At 37.3% G+C, this 19,889-nt stretch overlaps 2 non-coding genes across 2 annotated transcripts; one reads left to right on the top strand and one right to left on the bottom strand.

Moving 5' to 3' along the window:
* The first annotated feature begins 1,819 nt into the window (after positions 1–1,819).
* Positions 1,820–1,923, top strand: LOC130977867 (small nucleolar RNA R71). Its single transcript, XR_009085540.1, has one exon. It is a non-coding gene; the product is annotated as a small nucleolar RNA R71 (small nucleolar RNA).
* A 12,969-nt stretch (positions 1,924–14,892) lies between these two features.
* Positions 14,893–14,996, bottom strand: LOC130978319 (small nucleolar RNA R71). The gene has a single exon (XR_009085969.1). It is a non-coding gene; the product is annotated as a small nucleolar RNA R71 (small nucleolar RNA).
* Positions 14,997–19,889: the final 4,893 nt, after the last annotated feature.

Genomic DNA, 19,889 nt, shown 5'->3' with positions numbered 1-19,889 from the left:
ATGTACCTAATAAAACACAAAATAACAATAAAATAAAATAAAATAAAAATTAGATAAATAAAATTGGGTTGCCTCCCAACAAGCGCTTCTTTAATGTCAATAGCTTGACAGTGGCTCTCATGGAGCCACAAGGTGATCAGGTCAATGTTGTGTAGTCCCAACACCAAACTTAGAGTTTGGATATGGGATCTTAACACCAAACTTAGAGTTTGGTTGTGGCCTCACAACACCAAACTTAGAGTTTGACTGTGTGGGCTCTTCTTGACTCTGAACTGAGAGAAGCTCTTCATGCTTACTCTCTTCTGTCACAGAGGGATGGCCATGTGCCTTAAACACAAGGTAGTCCCTATTCAATTGAAGGACTAATTCACCTTTGTTGACATCTATCACAGCTCCTGCTGTGGCTAGGAAAGGTCTTCCAAGGATGATGCAATCATCCTTTTCCTTCCTAGTGTCTAAGATTATGAAATCAGCAGGGATGTAAAGGCCTTCAACCTTTACTAACACGTCCTCTACTATTCCATAAGCTTGTCTCAATGACTTGTCTGCCAGTTGTAATGAGAACAAGGCAGGCTGTACCTCAATGATCCCCAGCTTCTCCATTACAGAGAGTGGCATAAGATTTATCCCTGACCCCAGATCACACAGAGCTTTTTCAAAGATCATGGTGCCTATGGTACAAGGTATTAAGAACTTGCCAGGATCTTGTTTCTTTTGAGGTAGAGTTTTCTGAATCCAAGTATCCAGTTCATTAATGAGCAAGGGAGGTTCACTTTCCCAAGTCTCATTACCAAATAACTTGGCATTCAGCTTCATGATAGCTCCTAAATATTGAGCAACTTGCTCTCCAGTCACATCTTCATCCTCTTCAGAGGAAGAATAGTCCTCAGAGCTCATGAATGGCAGAAGGAGATTTAATGGGATCTCTATGGTCTCTATAAGAGCCTCAGATTCCTTTGGATCCTTAATAGGAAACTCCTTCTTGCTTGAGGGACGTCCCAGGAGGTCTTCCTCACTAGGATTTTCGTCCTCCTCCTCCCTTGTGCATTCGGCCATATTGACTATGTCAATGGCCTTGCACTCTCCTTTTGGATTCTCTTCTGTATTGCTTGGGAGAATACTGGGAGGAGTTTTAATGACTTTCTTACTCAGCTGGCCCACTTGTGCCTCCAGATTTCTGATGGAGGATCTTGTTTCACTCATGAAACTGAAAGTGGCCTTTGACAGATCAGAGACTATATTGGCTAAATTAGAAGTGTTTTGTTCAGAATTCTCTGTCTGTTGCTGAGAAGATGATGGATATGGCTTGCTATTGTCCAGCCTATTACGTCCACCATTGTTAAAGCCTTGTTGAGGCTTTTGTTGATCATTCCATGAGAAATTTGGATGATTTCTCCATGATGGGTTATAGGTGTTTCCATAAGGTTCACCCATGTAATTAACCTCTGCCATGGCAGGGTTCTCAGGATCATAAGCTTCTTCAGAAGCTGCCTCTCTAGTACTGTTGGATGCATGTTGCCATCCATTCAGATTTTGAGAGATCATGTTGACCTGTTGAGTCAACACTTTGTTCTGAGCCAATATGGCATTCAGAGCATCAATTTCAAGAACTCCTTTCTTCTGAGGTATCCCATTGTTCACAGAATTCCTCTCAGAAGTGTACATGAATTGGTTATTTGCAACCATGTCAATGAGTTCTTGAGCTTCTTCAGGCGTTTTCTTTAGGTGAATAGATCCACCTGCAGAATGGTCCAATGACATTTTCGAAAATTCAGATAGACCATAATAGAATATATCTAATATGGTCCATTCTGAAAACATGTCAGATGGACATCTTTTGGTCAACTGCTTGTATCTTTCCCAAGCTTCATAGAGGGATTCACCATCTTTTTGTTTGAAGGTTTGAACATCCACTCTTAGCTTGCTCAGCTTTTGAGGAGGAAAGAATTTATCCAAGAAGGCAGTGACCAGCTTATCCTAGGAGTCCAGGCTATCTTTGGGTTGTGAATCCAACCATATTCTAGCTCTGTCTCTTACAACAAAAGGGAAAAGCATGAGTCTGTAGACTTCAGGATCAACTCCATTCGTCTTTACAGTCTCACAGATCTGCAAGAACTCAGTTAAAAACTGATAAGGATCTTCAGATGGAAGTCCATAAAACTTGCAGTTTTGTTGCATTAAGGCAACTAGCTGAGGTTTCAGCTCAAAGTTGTTGGCTCCAATGGCAGGAATGGAGATGCTTCTTCCATCAAACTTGGACGTTGGCTTTGTGAAGTCACCAAGCATTCTCCTTGCATTATTATTATTATTTTCGGCTGCCATCTCCTTCTCTTGTTCCAATGTTTCTGAAAGGTTACCTTTAGAATAATTTAATTTAGCTTCTCTTAATTTCCTCTTCAGAGTCCTTTCAGGTTCAGGATCAATTTCAACAAGAGTGCCTTTTTCCCTGTTCCTCCTCATATGAAAGAGAAGAAAACAAGAAAAGAAGAGGAATCCTCTATGTCACAGTATAGAGATTCCTTTATGTTAGTAGAAGAAGAAAGGGGAGAAGAATGTGGAAGAGGGGATTCGGATAATTAGATGGAGAGAGGTGAAGAGAAGTGTTAGTAATTAAATAATTAAATAGAAGAAGAAAAGAGAAGGGAGATTTCGAAAATAATTTTGAAAAAGGGGTTAGTAATTTTCGAAAATTAAAGATAAAATATAATTAAAATTTAAAATAATTAATGAATTAAAAATAATTTTTGAAAAAGAGAAAGGTATTTTCGAAAATTGAAGAGGGAAAAGTAGTTAGGTGGTTTTGAAAAAGATAAGAAACAAACAAAAAGTTAGTTAGTTGATTGAAAAAGATTTGAAATGAAATTTTAAAAAGATAAGAAGATAAGAAGTTAGATAAGATATTTTGAAATCAAATTTTGAAAAAGATAAGATAAGAGATAAAAAGAATTAATTTAAAAATTTGAAATTACTTACTTCACTAACAAGAAACTACAAGATAAGATTCTAGAACTTAAAGATTGAACCTTTCTTAACAAGAAAGTAACAAACTTCAAATTTTTGAATCAATCACATTAATTATTAGTGAATTTACGAAATTAGATATAAAAGATAAGAAAAAGATTTTTGAAAAATAATTTTTAAAATTTTTGAAAATAAATAAAAACATGAAAAAGATATGATTTTTGAAAAATATTTTGAAAAGATAAGATTTTTAAAATTGAAATTTTGACTTGACTTGTTAGAAACAACTAATTTTAAAAAAAATTTTGACCAAGTCAACCCAAAATTTCGAAAATTTGGAGGGAAATAAGGAAAAGATATTTTTTTATTTTTAAATTTTTAATTATGAGAGAGAAAAACAACAAAAATACTCAATGCATGAAATTTTTAGATCAAAACAATGAATGCATGCAAGAATGCTATGAATGTCAAGATGAACACCAAGAACACTTTGAAGATCATGATGAACATCAAGAACATAATTTTGAAAAATTTTTGATGCAAAGAAAACATGCAAGACACCAAACTTAGAAATTTTTAATGCTTGGAAAATATGAATGCAAAGATGCACATGAAAAACAAGAAAAGACACAAAACAAGAAAACATCAAGATCAAACAAGAAGACTTACCAAGAACAACTTGAAGATCATGAAGAACACTATGAATGCATGGGATTTTCGAAAAATGCAAGAAAAAATTTTAAAAGCATGCAATTGACACCAAACTTAAAATTTGACTCAAGACTTAAACAAGAAACACAAAATATTTTTGATTTTTATGATTTTCTAATTTTTTTGATTTTTATTAATATTTTCGAAAATAAAGTTTGGGAAAATGAAAAATAAAAGAAAAAATTTTGAAAAAGATTTTTGAAAAGAAAATTACCTAATCTGAGCAACAAGATGAACCGTCAGTTGTCCATACTCGAACAATCCCCGGCAACGGCGCCAAAAACGTGGTGGACGAAATTGTGATCTATTGTCTTTGTACTTGTATGGAATTTAATAATCGGCTCTATTTGAATTCACAACTCCGTTCAACTAACCAGCAAGTGTACTAGGTCGTCCAAGTAATAAACCTTACGTGAGTAAGGGTCGATCCCACAGAGATTGTTGGTATGAAGCAAGCTATGGTCACCTTGTAAATCTCAGTTAGGCAGATTAAAATTGTTTATAGTTTCGAAAATTAATAATAAAATAGAAATAATAAAAGGGATAGAATACTTATGCAGATTCATTGGTGGGAATTTCAGATAAGCGAATGGGGATACTGTATGGCTCAAGAATGCCTACTTTCCTATTGCTTCAACTCAATCCTTCTTACTCCTTTCCATAGCAAGCTATGTATAGGGGTTCACCGTTCGACGATGGCTACTTTGTATCCTCTCTGGAAAATGGTCCTCTGCGCTGTCACTCACATGGCTAATCGTCTGAAGGCATCACACTGGCCGAAGGTTACATCCCATCCTCGCAGTGAAAACTACGCTCACGCGCTCTGTCACAGCACGGCTAATCACTGGTTGGTTCCCGCTCCTGCTGGAATAGAATCCCTTGATTCTTTTGCGTCTGTCACTAACGCCCAGCACTTGCAAGTCTGAAGCACGTCACAGTCATTCATTACCGGAATCCTACTCGGAATACCACAGACAAGGTTAGACTTTCCGGATTCCCAGGATCCTACTCGAAATACCACAGACAAGGTGAGACTTTCCGGATCCTCATGAATGCCGTCATCTATCTAGCTTATACCACGAAGATTCTGTTGGGGAATCTAAGAGATACACATTCAAGCTCGGTTGCATGTAGAACGGAAGTGGTTGTCAATCACGCGCGTTCATAGGTGAGAATGATGATGAGCGTCACATAATCATCACATTCATCATGTTCTTGGGTGCGAATGAATATCTTGGAATAAGAACAAGTTGAATTGAATGGAAGAAAATAGAATTGCATTAATACTTGAGGTACAGCAGAGCTCCACACCCTTAATCTATGGTGTGCAGAAACTCCACCGTTGAAAATACATAAGTAAAAGGTTCAGGCATGGCCGAATGGCCAGCCTCCAAAACGTGATCACAAGATTCAAAATACAATCCAGGATGAGATTATGATAGTAAAAAGTTCTATTTATAATAAACTAGCTCCTAGGGTTTACATGAGTAAGTAATTGATGCATAAATCCACTTCCGGGGCCCACTTGGTGTATGCTTGGGCTGAGCTTGATCAATCCACGAGCTGAGGCTTCTCTTGGAGTTGAACTCCGAGTTATGACGTGTTTTGGGCGTTCAACTCCGGATCATGACGTTTTTCTGGCGTTTAACTCCAAACAGCAGCATGTACTTGGCGTTCAACGCCAAGTTACGTCGTCAATTTCCGAATAAAGTATGGACTATTATATATTTCTGGAAAGCTCTGGATGTCTACTTTCCAACGCCATTAAGAGCGCGCCATTTGGAGTTCTGTAGCTCCAGAAAATCCATTTCGAGTGCAGGGAGGTCAGATTCCAACAGCATCAGCAGTCCTTTTTGTCAGCCTTTTTCAGAGTTTTGCTCAAGTCCCTTAATTTCAGTCAGAAATTACCTGAAATCATAGAAAAACACACAAACACATAGTAAAGTCCAGAAATGTGAATTTAACATAAAAACTAATGAAAATATCCCTAAAAGTAGCTTGAACTTACTAAAAACTACCTAAAAACAATGCCAAAAAGCGTATAAATTATCCGCTCATCAGAAAAGAATTTGAAAACCAAGACTTTGAAAATTATGTGATGACTTTGGAATTTCTCATAATTTTTCATGCCCTAGAACACCTCAACAAAACGGGGATGTTGAAAGAAGGAATAGGAGCCTTCAAGAAATGACTAGGGCTATGTTATGTGAGAATGAGGTTCCTAAATTTCTATGGGCTGAAGTTGTAAATACAGCATGTTATATTTTGAATAGGACAATAATTAGAAAAGGGTTGAAAAGAACTCCTTATGAGCTATGGAAAAGAACCCCTCCAAATCTTAAGTACTTTCATGTTTTTGGATGCAAATGTTTTGTGCTTAACAACAAAGAAAATCTTAGTAAGTTTGATCCAAAATCTTATGAAGGAATGTTTGTTGGATATTCCACCACTAGCAAAGCCTATAGGATTTACCTTAAAGAACATAGAACTATAGAGGAATCCATACATGTTACTTTTTGTGATTCTAACTTAATTCCCAGTACTGTGATAGATGGTGATTCAGATTATGAAGGAGCTGGAACAAGCAAAGAAAATCCCAAGTCTGCCCAAATTGAAGAATCTGCCAGTCTAGAATTGTCTCGTCAGATTAGAGGAGACATTTCCATTTTGTCTCCTGAGCCAGCATGAGAAACTGAAACAGTGAGACCAACAGAAACTCATCAAAATTCAACACCACAAAGGAAGCCTAGAGAATAGAAGTCTATGAGGGGTTATCCTCGTGACTTCATCATTGGTGATCCCTCCCAAGGAGTGACAACAAGGTCCTCAACCAAAAGACAATTCGAACCAAGCAACTTTGCATTTTTGTCACAAATGGAGCCCAATAATGTGAAAGAAGCTCTTGAAGACCCATCATGGGTCAAGGCCATGCAAGAGGAGCTTGCTCAATTTGACAAAAATGAGGTTTGGACATTAGTACCTCATCCGGATGGTAAGAAAGTTACGGGTACTAAGTGGGTGTTTAAAAATAAACTTGGTGAGGATACACAAGTTGTTCGTAACAAGGCTAGATTAGTGGCCCAAGGTTACGATCAAGAAGAGGGAATAGATTTTGATGAGTCTTTTGCTCCGGTAGCTAGAATGGAAGCAATTAGGTTGCTTCTTGCCTATGCTGCTCATAAGAGTTTCAAAATGTTTCAAATGGATGTCAAATGTGCTTTCCTTAATGGCTTTATTGATAGAGAAGTGTATGTGGCCCAACCCCCCGGTTTTGAACATAAAGATATTCCAAATCATGTTTTCAAACTTTTAAAGGCTCTTTATGGCCTTAGGCAAGCTCCAAGAGCTTGGTATGAAAGGCTTAGTGCCTTCCTATTAGAAAATCAATTTTAAAGGAGAACCACGGACACAACTTTATTTATTAAAGCATCTAATGATGATATTCTCCTAGTTCAAGTTTATATGGATGACATTGTGTTTGGTTCGGCCAATGAGTCCTTGTGTGAAGAGTTTGGAAAACTCATGACTAGTGAGTTTGAGATGAGTTTAATGGGAGAGCTTACTTTCTTTCTTGGCCTCCAAATTAAACAAACTCCTAGTGGTACATTTATTCACCAAGGAAAGTATGCAAAAGAACTTATCAAAAAGTTTGGCCTAGAAAACTCTAAACCTATGGGAACACCAATGCATCCAAACATTAAACTTGAAAAAGATGATAATGGAAAAGATGTGGATGAAACACGATTTAGAGGAATGATTGGTTCACTAATGTATCTTACATCCTCTAGACCGGATATTGTTCAAAGTGTGGGTGTATGTTCAAGAATTCAATCTCACCCAAAAGAATCCCATCTTTCGGCTGTTAAGCGCATCATTAGATACATTAAGGGAACAAGTGATTATGGCTTGTGGTATCCAAAATCTGATGATTTTTATGCAGTAGGGTTTTGTGATGCAGATTATGCGGGAGATAGAGTGGATAGAAGGAGCACCTCCGGCATGTGTTGCTTCCTTGGAAGCTCACTCAACATGTGCTCAAGCAAAAAACAAGCCACAGTAGCTCTATCCACAGCTGAAGCTGAATATATATCCGCCTCGGCATGTTGCTCACAATTAATTTGGTTAAAAACACAATTGGAAGATTACAAATTAAAAATCAATAGTATACCATTATTTTGTGATAACATGAGTGCTATAAATATTTCAAAAAATCCTGTTTTGCACTCAAGAACTAAGCACATTGAAATCAAATATCATTTTATTAGAGAACATGTGCAGAAGGGTACTATTGATATTCAATTTGTAAAATCTGAAGATCAACTTGCTGACATTTTTACGAAACCCCTCTATGAAGATAGATTCTGTTCTCTAAGAAAATGCTTGGGAATGTTTGATTTAAGTTCTGTTGAAAATCTGTGAAATTCTAACTCTGTTCATTTTTGTCTCGTAGGAATGGATGAGATAAAAATACAAGCATGTTGGAGAAGTTGTAATTAAGGGGGAGGCTGCGCAGAATTTATTCCTCATGGGCCCCACAAAATCTCTTTGACCCCATCTTGACCTTTTGATTGATCTCTCATTTTATGATGATCAAAATCTTTTTGTTGTCATATCAAATCCTATTGGAAGTGGTTATTGTCAAATCAAATCCCTCTCTCCATCTAATCCCTTGATTCTAGGAAACCACTTTTTCAAATTCTTGAAAACCCCTTGGTTAATAATCGCGCCATGATGATCATTAACTTCCCTTTCCAATCAACATTTAATGCACCTCTAACTTCTCTCCACTCTCCACACTCTTCGGCCATTTCTTCTTCTTCCAAACTCCATATCTTCTCTTCATCATGAGAAAGAAAACGGCTTCTAGGAAGAGTGAGCACATTCGCCTTTCTCAAGAGACCCCCTCTCCACAGACCCATACTCATATCCATATTCATTCTACATCCTCCTCTTCTCCCTCACCACCATCCAAACGTACTGCCACCATGAGAAAGAAAGTAATTGCCCACAAAAGTTCAGGCCGAGGCAAAAACAAGGAGCCAAGTGTTGAGGAAGAATCATCTCACACCTCACCATTGCATCACCACCACCATCACCGAAGAAAGCCACACCTGAGAAGAGTGGTCAGAAATCAAAAGGATTCGTTCTACACAACACCATGGAACCGGCAAATCTGGAATCCTTGGAGTTCAAAAATAAATTTGCCAAGACTCACTCCTAATTTGATCCTGCCAGATTCAATTCTTGCACTTCTTATGAATTCCATAAAGAAGTCATACAAAAGCGTCATCTCTGTCTGACTTACCTTGTCAACCTTGAGACTCTCGCCAACAAGGAAATAAATGTCTCTCCTCTCTTCAAACTGCTTCAATGGACTCCTCTGCTTCAAATCCAGAAGCCAGTTTATCCGGGACTGGTCCGTGAGTTCTACGCCAACATGCGACTTATAGATGGCACCATCCATTCATATGTGAAAAGAGTTCCCATCACTCTTGACACTGCCACCATTGGAACTGCCTTGGGATACAAAGATGAAGGGCTGAAAGCATACATGGCCGAAAGGTGGGACTCACAGGTCGGCGTCACCCATACAGTTATTCTTCAACATATATGTGAGTGTTTCTCAGGCTTGGATGGAAATGTTCCTACTCACAAGGCTTTAGGTTCCACCAATTCATTGCTTCACAGGATCATCACCCACATCTTGACTCCTCAAAGCGGGTCTCACAATAGAGTAACATATTCTGACTCCCTCATATTATTTGCACTTATTACATCTACTCCCATTTCTTTTGGTTATATTATGATCCGCCATATGTGGGACTCGGTCAAGAGCACCAAAAAGGAAAATCTGCCCTATGGTATGTTCTTAACCAGTATCTTTGAATTCTTTAAAGTTGACCTTTTGAATGAGGCAGTAGAGAACAAAGTGTCAATGGTCAAAGGAGGTGGAGTAGTTAAAGGAACCAAAAGCAAGAAATCCATGGCTTCAGAAAGTGAGTTTGAGGGCAGACCTGAGTCCTCCAAGACCACCAAGTCTATCAAAGAAATTCTCACAGAATTTTCAAATATGTCAGAAGTCATAGTACAATCTCATAAGGCTGCACGTAAACTAGCATATGAAACTGAAAGAGCATGGATGAGATGCAAAGATAGAGTGGGTCTAATGCTGGAAAACTTGGAGAACGATTTGGGAGTTGATAATGAATAAGATGAAGGAGAATCTGATCTGCACTTGTCTGATGATTAACTTTCTATTTAAGTTTAGGATATTGGCTTAATTAGGCTCAATCTGTTTCTCTGTTTTGTGTTAAGATACTGCTATAACTCTGAGATACTTTGTGATACTCTGTTTTGTTTGGTTATATCTTGCATATCCTGTTTTCTTTGACAAATCTGGATTGCAGGTGCCCTTTTGATGACAAAAGGGAGAGAATAAGCTGAAAAATTGAAACTGGAACAGGGGATTTGAGAATAGGGGATGAAATTTTCATCTTGTGAAAATTCATGATCACCTCTGTTGATAAATAAACAATGCATTTGGTTTATGTTGATTGAGAATGCATTCGGTTTATCTTGATTGCTGCCATTATTTGATGTTTATCTTGGTAAAATGTGTGTTTACTGTGTTTATAATACATTTAACTTACCTTGATAAAATGATTTTTGGTTGGATTTATTTTTGGCAGTTTTTTTAATGATGAAAGTTGGTGTGTTTGGAAAGATTAAATCATGATTGAAAAATATTTTTCCTACCAAGATTGCTCTGATTTAGTGAAAAATATTTTTGAACAGCAAGTTCTCTACCAAAAATAGTTTTTGATTATTTATGGTGAGTTTGAGCAGAAAATTAAGTTTGTGATAGCAAATAAGTTTTGTATATCATTCAAATCTGCTCATAAATCAAGCATTTAGCATCATGGAATGAATATGCTAAATAACATTGTTACTTGAAGTTTAATTAAATTGTTACAGGGATAAAGCTTCCCTTGGTAAAAATGACATATATTAAGGGGGAGCCTTGTGACAACTTGAAAGGGGGAGAAATTCAAAACATTCAAAGGGAGTATTCTATACTCTAACCTTTAATTTCTTTCCATTTTAATTTTTAATAATGTTTGTCATCAAGGGGGAAATTGATGAGTTTGGAAAACTCAAAATTAATATTTGTGATGACTAAACATTATTAAAATAATTAATTACAAAATTATTAATTTGATTTTCACTTAACATATATTGATTAATAATTTTGTTGCAGGTTTTAATATTGGGCCGAAAAACAAAGTTCTGGTGCAAGCCCAATTACATTCAGCCTTTGGTTTTGATAGAAAAATATATGATGAATATGGCTGAGTTGATTTTTGTGTTACTTGGGCCAATTTAAACCATTATGGTTACAAGTCCAAGTTAAACATGCTTTTTGATGAGCGGATAATTTATACGCTTTTTGGCATTATTTTTAGGTAGTTTTTAGTATGATCTAGTTACTTTTAGGGATGTTTTCATTGGTTTTTATGCTAAATTCACATTTTTAGACTTTACTATGAGTTTGTGTATTTTTCTGTGATTTCAGATATTTTCTGACTGAAATTAAGGGACCTGAGCAAAACTCTGAGAAGGAAGCTGACAAAGGACTGCTGATGCTGTTGGAATCTGACCTCCCTGCACTCGAAATAGATTTTCTGGAGCTACCGAACTCCAAATGGTGCGCTCTCAACGGCGTTGGAAAGTAGGCATCCAGAGCTTTCCAGAAATATATAATAGTCCATATTTTGTTTGAGATTAAACGACGTAAACGGGCGCTCAACGCCAGTTTTATGTTGCTGTCTGGAGTCAAACGCCAGAAACACGTCATGAACCAGAGTTGAACGCCCAAAACATGTTACAACTTGGCGTTCAACTCCAAGAGAAGCCTCAACTCGTGGATAAATCAAGCTCAGCCCAAGCACACACCAAGTGGGCCCCGGAAGTTAATTTATGCATCAATTACTTACTTCTGTAAACCCTAGTAGCTAGTCTAGTATAAATAGGACTTTTTATTATCATATTAGACATCTTGGTTCCATATTTGGATTTTTACATCCTGGTTTTCGTTTTTGGGGGCTGGCCATTCAGCCATGCCTGAACCTTGATCACTTATGTATTTTCAACGGTGGAGTTTCTACACACCATAGATTAAGGGTGTGGAGCTCTGTTGTACCTCAAGTTTTAATGCAAATTACTACTATTTTCCATCCAATTCGATTTTTTCCTGTTCTAAGATATTCGTTGTACTTCAACTTGATGAATGTGATGATCCGTGACACTCATCATCATTCTCACCTATGAACGTGCGTGACTGACAACCACTTCTGTTCTACCTTAGACCGGGCGCATATCTCTTGGATTCCTTAATCAGAATCTTCGTAGTATAAGCTAGAATTAATGGCGGCATTCATGGGAATCCAAAAAGTATAACCTTGTTTGTGGTATTTCGAGTAGGATTCCGGGATTGAATGACTGTGACGAGCTTCAAACTCCTGAAGGCTGGGCGTTAGTGACAGACGCAAAAGAATCACTGGATTCTATTCCAACCTGATTGAGAACTGACAGATGATTAGCCGTGCTGTGACAGAGCATGTGGACCATTTTCACTGAGAGGATGGGATGTAGCCATTGACAACAGTGATGTCCTGCATACAGCTTGCCATGGAAAGGAGTGATGAAAAACTAGAAGGAAGAAGTAGGAAAGCAGAGATTCAGAAGGAATACAGCACCTCCATACGCCTATCTGAAATTCCCACCATTGAATTACATGAGTAACTTTATCTTTATTTTATGTTTATTATTTATTATTAATTTTCGAAAATCCATAATCAATTTCTATCTGCCTGACTGAGATTTACAAGGTGACCATAGCTTGCTTCATACCAACAATCTCTGTGGGATCGACCCTTACTTACGTAAGGTTTATTACTTGGACGACCCAGTACACTTGCTGGTTAGTTGTGCGAAGTTGTGGAAAGAAAGTGCTGAGTTAATAGATGCACATACCAAAGAGCCATTATTAATGATCACAATTTCGTCCACCAAGTTTTTGGCGCCATTGCCGGGGATTGTTCGAGTATGGACAACTAACGGTTCATCTTGTTGCTCAGATTAGGTAATTTTCTTTTTATTTTCTTTTCAAAAAAGTTTTTAAAAAATCTTTCAAAAATTTTTCTTTATTTTCATTTTTCTAAAGAATATTTTCGAAAAAAAATAAAAGAAAATACAAAAAAATCATAAAATCATAAAAATCAAAAATATTTTGTGTTTCTTGTTTGAGTCTTGAGTCAATTTTTAAGTTTGGTGTCAATTGCATGTTTTTAAAATTTATGCATTATTTTTTTCGAAAATTCCATGCATTCATAGTGTTCTTCATGATCTTCAAGTCGTTCTTGGTAAGTCTTCTTGTTTGATCTTGATGTTTTCTTGTTTTGTATCTTTTGTTGTTTTTCATATGCATTTTTCGTTTGTTAGAGTCCATGCATTAAAGATTTCTAAGTTTGGTGTCTTACATGTTTTCTTTGCATCAAAATTTTTTCAAAAATATGTTCTTGATGTTTATCATGATCTTCAAAGTGTTCTTGGTTTCATCTTGACATTCATAGTGTTCTTGCATGCATCATGAGTTTTGATTCATAATTTTCATGTTGTGTGTCATTTTTGTTGTTTTTCTCTCTCATCATTAAAAATTCAAAAATAAAAAATATCTTTTCCTTATTTCTCTCCAAATTTTCGAAAATTTGAGTTGACTTAGTCAAAAATTTTTAAAATTAGTTGTTTCTTACAAGTGAAGTCAAATTTTCAAATTTAAAAATCTTATCTTTTCAAAATCTTTTTCAAAAATCAAATCTTTTTCATTTTTATCTTATTAATTCCGAAAATTTTAAAAAATTATTTTCAAAATCTTTTTCTTAATTTTATTTCAAATTTTCAAAATTATGCTAACAATTAATGTGATTGATTCAAAAATTTGGAGTTTGTTACTTTCTTGTTAAGAAAGGTTCAATCTTTAAATTCTAGAATCTTATCTTTTAGTTTCTTGTTAGTCAAGTAATCAATTTTAATTTTAAAAATTAAATATTTTTCAACCATATCTTTTATCATATCTTCTTATCTTATCTTTTTATCATATCTTGTTATCTTATCTTTTCATCATATCTTTTTCAAAAATTTGATTTTAAAATATCTTATCTAACTTCTTATCTTCTTATCTCTTCAAATTTGATTTTAATATCTTTTTCAACTAACTATTTGACTTTTTGTTTGTTTCTTATCTTTTTCAAAACCACCTAACTACTTTTCCCTCTTTAATTTTCGAAAATATCTCATCTCTTTTTCAAAAATTCTTTTTAATTGTTTTAAATTTTAATTTTAATTATATCTTATCTTTAATTTTCGAAAATCACTAACCACTTTTTTAAAATTATTTTCGAAATTATCTATCTCTTCTCTTCTTCTATTTATTTATTTATTTATTTACTAACACTTCTCTTCACCTCTCTTCATCTCAAATCACTACCCCTACCTTTACCCTTTATTCAGACTATTCATTCTTCTTCACTCCTATCCCCTTTCTTCTTCTATTACTAATAAGGATCCTCTTTATCCAAGATATAGAGGATTCCTCTTCCTTTTTCTTTTTCTCTTCTCCTTCATATGAGCAGGAATAAGGAAAAAGGCACTCTTGTTGAAGCTGATCCTGAACCTGAAAGGACTCTGAAGAGGAAACTAAGAGAAGCTAAATTACAACAATCCAGAGGCAACCTTTCTGAAATTTTTGAACAAGAGGAGGAGATGGCAGCCGAACCCAACAACAATAATGCAAGGAGGATGCTTGGAAATTTCACTAAACCAACGTCCAAGTTTGATGGAAGAAGCATCTCAATTCCTGCCATTGGAGCAAACAATTTTGAGCTGAAACCTCAATTAGTTGCTTTAATGCAACAGAACTGCAAGTTTCATGGACTTCCATCTGAAGATTCTTACCAGTTTTTAACTGAGTTCTTACAGATTTGTGAGACTGTTAAGACGAATGGAGTAGATCCTGAAGTCTACAGGCTCATGCTTTTCCCTTTTGCTGTAAGAGACAGAGCTAGAACATGGTTGGACTCACAACCTAAAGATAGCCTGGACTCCTGGGATAAGCTGGTCACGGCCTTCTTGGATAAATTCTTTCCTCCTCAAAAGCTGAGCAAGCTTAGAGTGGATGTTCAGACCTTCAAGCAAAAAGATGGTGAATCCCTCTATGAAGCTTGGGAAAGATACAAGCAGATGACCAAAAAGTGTCCTTCTGACATGTTTTCAGAATGGACCATATTAGATATATTCTATTATGGTCTATCTGAGTTTTCCAAGATGTCATTAGACCATTCTGCAGGTGGATCCATTCACCTAAAGAAAACGCCTGCAGAAGCTCAAGAACTTATTAACATGGTTGCAAATAACCAATTCATGTACACTTCTGAGAGAAATTCCGTGAATAGTGGGACACCTCAGAGGAAAGGAGTTCTTGAAATTGATGCTCTGAATGCCATATTGGCTCAGAACAAAATGTTGACTCAGCAAGTCAACATGATCTCTCAAAGTCTGAATGAATGGCAAAATGCATCCAACAGTACTAAAGAGGCAGCTTCTGAAGAAGCTTATGATCCTGAAAACCCTACAATGGCAGAGGTTAATTACATGGGTGAACCTTATGGAAACACCTATAATTCATCATGGAGAAATCATCTAAATTTCTCATGGAAGGATCAACAAAAGCCTCAACAAGGCTTTAATAATGGTGGAAGAAACAGGCTCAGTAATAACAAGCCTTTTCCATCATCTTCTCAGCAACAGACAGAGAATTCTGAGCAGAGCCCCTCTAATTTAGCAAATTTAGTCTCTGATCTGTCAAAGGCCACCTTAAGTTTCATGAGTGAAACAAGATCCTCCATTAGAAATTTGGAGGCACAAGTGGGCCAGCTGAGTAAGAAAGTCATTGAAACTCCTCCCAGTATTCTCCCAAGCAATACAGAAGAGAATCCAAAAGGAGAGTGCAAGGCCATTGATGTAATCAATATGGCCGAATGCACAAGGGAGGAGAAGGACAAAAATCCTAGTGAGGAAGATCTCCTAGGACGTCTCTCAAGCAAGAAGGAGTTCCATATTGAGGACCTAAAGGAATCTGAGTCTCACATAGAAACCATAGAGATTCCATTAAACCTCCTTCTGCCATTCATAAGCTCTGAAAACTATTCTTCCTTTGAAGAGGATGAAGATGTAACTGGAGAGCAAGTTGCTCAATATCTAGGAGCTATCATGGAGCTGAATGCCAAGTTGTTTGGTAATGAGACTTGGGAAGGTGAACCTCCCTTGCTCATTAGTGAACTAGATACATGGGTTCAGAAAATCTTACCTCAAAAGAGACAAGATCCTGGAAAATTCTCAATACCCTGTACCATAGGCACCATGACCTTTAACAAAGATCTGTGTGACCTGGGGTCATGCATAAATCTTATGCCACTTTCTGTAATGGAGAAATTAGGGATCATTGAGGTACAGCCTGCCTTATTCTCATTACAATTGGCAGACAAGTCAGTAAGACAAACTTATGGATTAGTAGAGGACGTGTTAGTAAAGGTTGAAGGCCTTTACATCCCTCCTGATTTCATAATCTTGGATACTAGGAAGGAAGAAGATGAATGCATCATCCTTGGAAGACCCTTCCTAGCCACAGCAGAAGCTGTGATTGATGTTAACAGAGGAGAATTAGTCCTTCAATTGAATGGGGACTACCTTGTGTTTAAAGCTCAAGGACCTTCCTCTGCAACCATAGAGAGGAAGCATGAGAAGCTTCTCTCAGTACAGAGTCAAAAAGAGCCCCCACAGTCAAACTCTAAGTTTGGTGTTAGGAGGCCACAACCAAACTCTAAGTTTGGTGTTGAGAAGACCCTACATTCAAACTCTAAGTTTGGTGTTGGGAGGCCTTCATCATGCTCTGAACTTCTGTGAGGCTCCATGAGAGCCCACTGTCAAGCTAGTGACATTAAAAGAGCGCTTATTGGGAGGCAACCCAATTTTTTATTTATCTAATTTTATTTAATTGTTATTTTGTGTTTTATTAGGTTCATGATCATGTGGAGTCACGAAAAAATTATTAAAATTAAAAACAGAATAAAAAAATAGTAGAAGAAAAATCACACCCTAGAGGAAAGACTTACTGGTGTTTAAACGCCAGTAAGGTGCATCTGGCTGGCGTTCAACGCCAGAACAGAGCATGGATCTGGCGCTGAACGCCAGAAACAAGAAACATCCTAGCGTTTGAACGCCAGGAATATGCCCTGAGGAAAGCTGGCGCTGAACGCCAGTAACAAGCATGGAACTGGCGTTCAACGCCAGAAACATGCTGCACATGGGCGTTGAACGCCCAGAACGTGCATCACTTCGGCGTTTAAACACCAGAATGGTATGCTAAGGCATTTTACATGCCTAATTGGTGCAGGGATGTAAATCCTTGACACCTCAGGATCTGTGGACCCCACAGGATCATCTCAGGATCTGTGGACCCCACAGGATCCCCACCTAACATATTCCCACCTTACCTCCTAATAATCCTATAACACACTTTCCCAAAAACCCTTCACCAATCACCTCAATCTCTCTTCCCAATTACCCCCTTCACCACTCACATCCATCCATTCTTTCCCATAAACCCCACCTACCTTCAAAATTCAAAATTCTTTCCCACCCAAACCCACCCTAAATAGCCGAACCTCCTCCCTCTCCCCTCACTATATAAACCCCTCCATTCTCCTTAATTTTCACACAACACAATCCCCTCTTCTACACCTTGGCCGAATACACCTTTCCCCCTCCCCTCCATATTTTATCTTCTTCTTCTTCTTTTCTTTCTTTTCTTGCTCGAGGGCGAGCAAAATTTTAAGTTTGGTGTGGTAAAAGCTTAAGCTTTTTGTTTTTCCATTACCATTAATGGCACCTAAGGCCGGAGAATCCTCTAGAAAAGGGAAAGGGAAGACAAAGCTTCCACCTCCGAGTCATGGGAGATGGAAAAATTCATCTCCAAAGCCCATCAAGACCACTTCTATGATGTTGTGGCAAAGAAGAAGGTGATCCCTGAGGTCCCTTTCAAGCTCAAGAAAAATGAGTATCCGGAGATCCGACATGAGATCCGAAGAAGAGGTCGGGAAGTTCTAACCAACCCCATACAATAAGTCAGAATTTTAATGGTTCAAGAGTTCTATGCCAATGCATGGATCACTAGGAACCATGATCAAAGTATGAACCCAAATCCAAAGAACTATCTTATAATGGTTCGGGAGAAATACTTAGATTTTAGTCCGGAAAATGTGAGGTTGGCATTCAACTTGCCCATGATGCAAGGAGATGAACGCCCCTACACTAGAAGGGTCAACTTTAATCAAAGGTTGGACCAAGTCCTTATGGACATATGTGTGGAAGGAGCTCAATGGAAAAGAGACTCCGAAGGCAAGCTAGTTCAACTGAGAAGACTGGACCTCAAGCCTGTAGCTAGAGGATGGTTGGAGTTCATCCAACGCTCCATCATCCCTACTAGCAACCGATCCGAAGTTACTGTGGATCGGGCCATCATGGTTCATAGCATCATGATTGGAGAGGAAGTAGAAGTATCTCTCTTGAATTCTACAAAATAGCCAAAAAGTTCTCCACCACGGCAAGGCTAGCTTTTCCTCATCTTATTTGCCATCTATGTTACTCAGCTGGAGTTATCATAGAAGGAGACATCCTCATTGAAGAGGATAAGCCCATCACCAGGAAGAGGATAGAGTAAACAAGAGAGACCATCCACGGATCTCAAGAGATGCATGAGGAAGCTCATCATCAAGAAGTCCCTGAGATGCCTCAAGGGATGCACTTTTCTCCCAACAACTATTGGGAACAACTCAACACTTCCCTAGAAGATTTGAGTTACAATGTGAAACAATTAAGGGTGGAACATCAAGAGCACTCCATCATTCTCCATGAAATTAGAGAAGACCAAAGAGTAATGAGGGAGGAGCAACAAAGGCAAGGAAGGGACATAGAAGAGCTTAAGGACATTGTTGGTCCTTCAAGAAGAAGACGCCACTAAGGTGGATTCATTCCTTGTTCTTAATTTTTCTGCTGTTCGGTTTTTATATTATATGGTCATCTATGTTTTGTGCCTCTACTTCATGATCATTAGTATTTAGTAACTATGTCTTAAAGTTATGAATAATTCCATGAATCCTTCACCTCTCTTAAATGAAAAAATGTTTTAATTCAAAAGAACAAGAAGTACATGAGTTTCAAAATTATCCTTGAATTTAGTTTAATTATATTGATGTGGTGACAATACTTTTTGTTTTCTGAATGAATGCTTGAACAGTGCATATTTTTTATCTTGTTATTTATGAATGTTAAAATTGTTGGCTCTTGAAAGAATGATGAACAAAGAGAAATGTTATTGATGATCTGAAAAATCATGAAATTGATTCTTGAAGCAAGAAAAAGCAGTGAAAAAGTAAAAAGCTTGCGAAAAGAAAAAGAAAAAGTAGCGAAAAAAAATTTTACAAAGAAAAAGAAAAAGCAAGCAGAAAAAGTCAATAGCCCTTAAAACCAAAAGGCAAGGGTAAAAAGGATCCAAGGCTTTGAGCATCAATGGATAGGAGGGCCCAAGGAAATAAAATCCAGGCCTAAGCGGCTAAATCAAGCTGTCCCTAACCATGTGCTTGTGGCATGCAGGTCCAAGTGAAAAGCTTGAGACTGAGTGGTTAAAGTCGTGATCCAAAGCAAAAGAGTGTGCTTAAGAGCTCTGGACACCTCTAACTGGGGACTCTAGCAAAGCTGAGTCACAATCTGAAAAGGTTCACCCAGTCAAGTGTCTGTGGCATTTATGTATCCGGTGGTAATACTGGAAAACAAAGTGCTTAGGGCCACGGCCAAGACTCATAAAAGTAGCTGTGTTCAAAGATCAACATACTTAATTAGGAAAATTAATAACACTATCCAAAATTCTAAGTTCCTAGAGAAGCCAATCATTCTAAACTTCAAAGGAAAAAGTGAAATGCCAAAACTGTTCAGAAGCAAAAAGCTACAAGTTCCGCTCATCTAATTAGAACTAATATTCATTGATATTTTGGGATTTATAGTATATTCTCTTCTTTTATCCTATTTGATTTTCAGTTGCTTGG

The sequence above is a fragment of the Arachis stenosperma genome, chromosome 4 (assembly GCF_014773155.1).
Source record: "Arachis stenosperma cultivar V10309 chromosome 4, arast.V10309.gnm1.PFL2, whole genome shotgun sequence".
Lineage (NCBI taxonomy): Eukaryota > Viridiplantae > Streptophyta > Magnoliopsida > Fabales > Fabaceae > Arachis > Arachis stenosperma.
The sequence above is the reverse complement of the archived record's forward strand: the minus strand, read 5'-3'. Positions and strand labels throughout refer to the sequence as shown.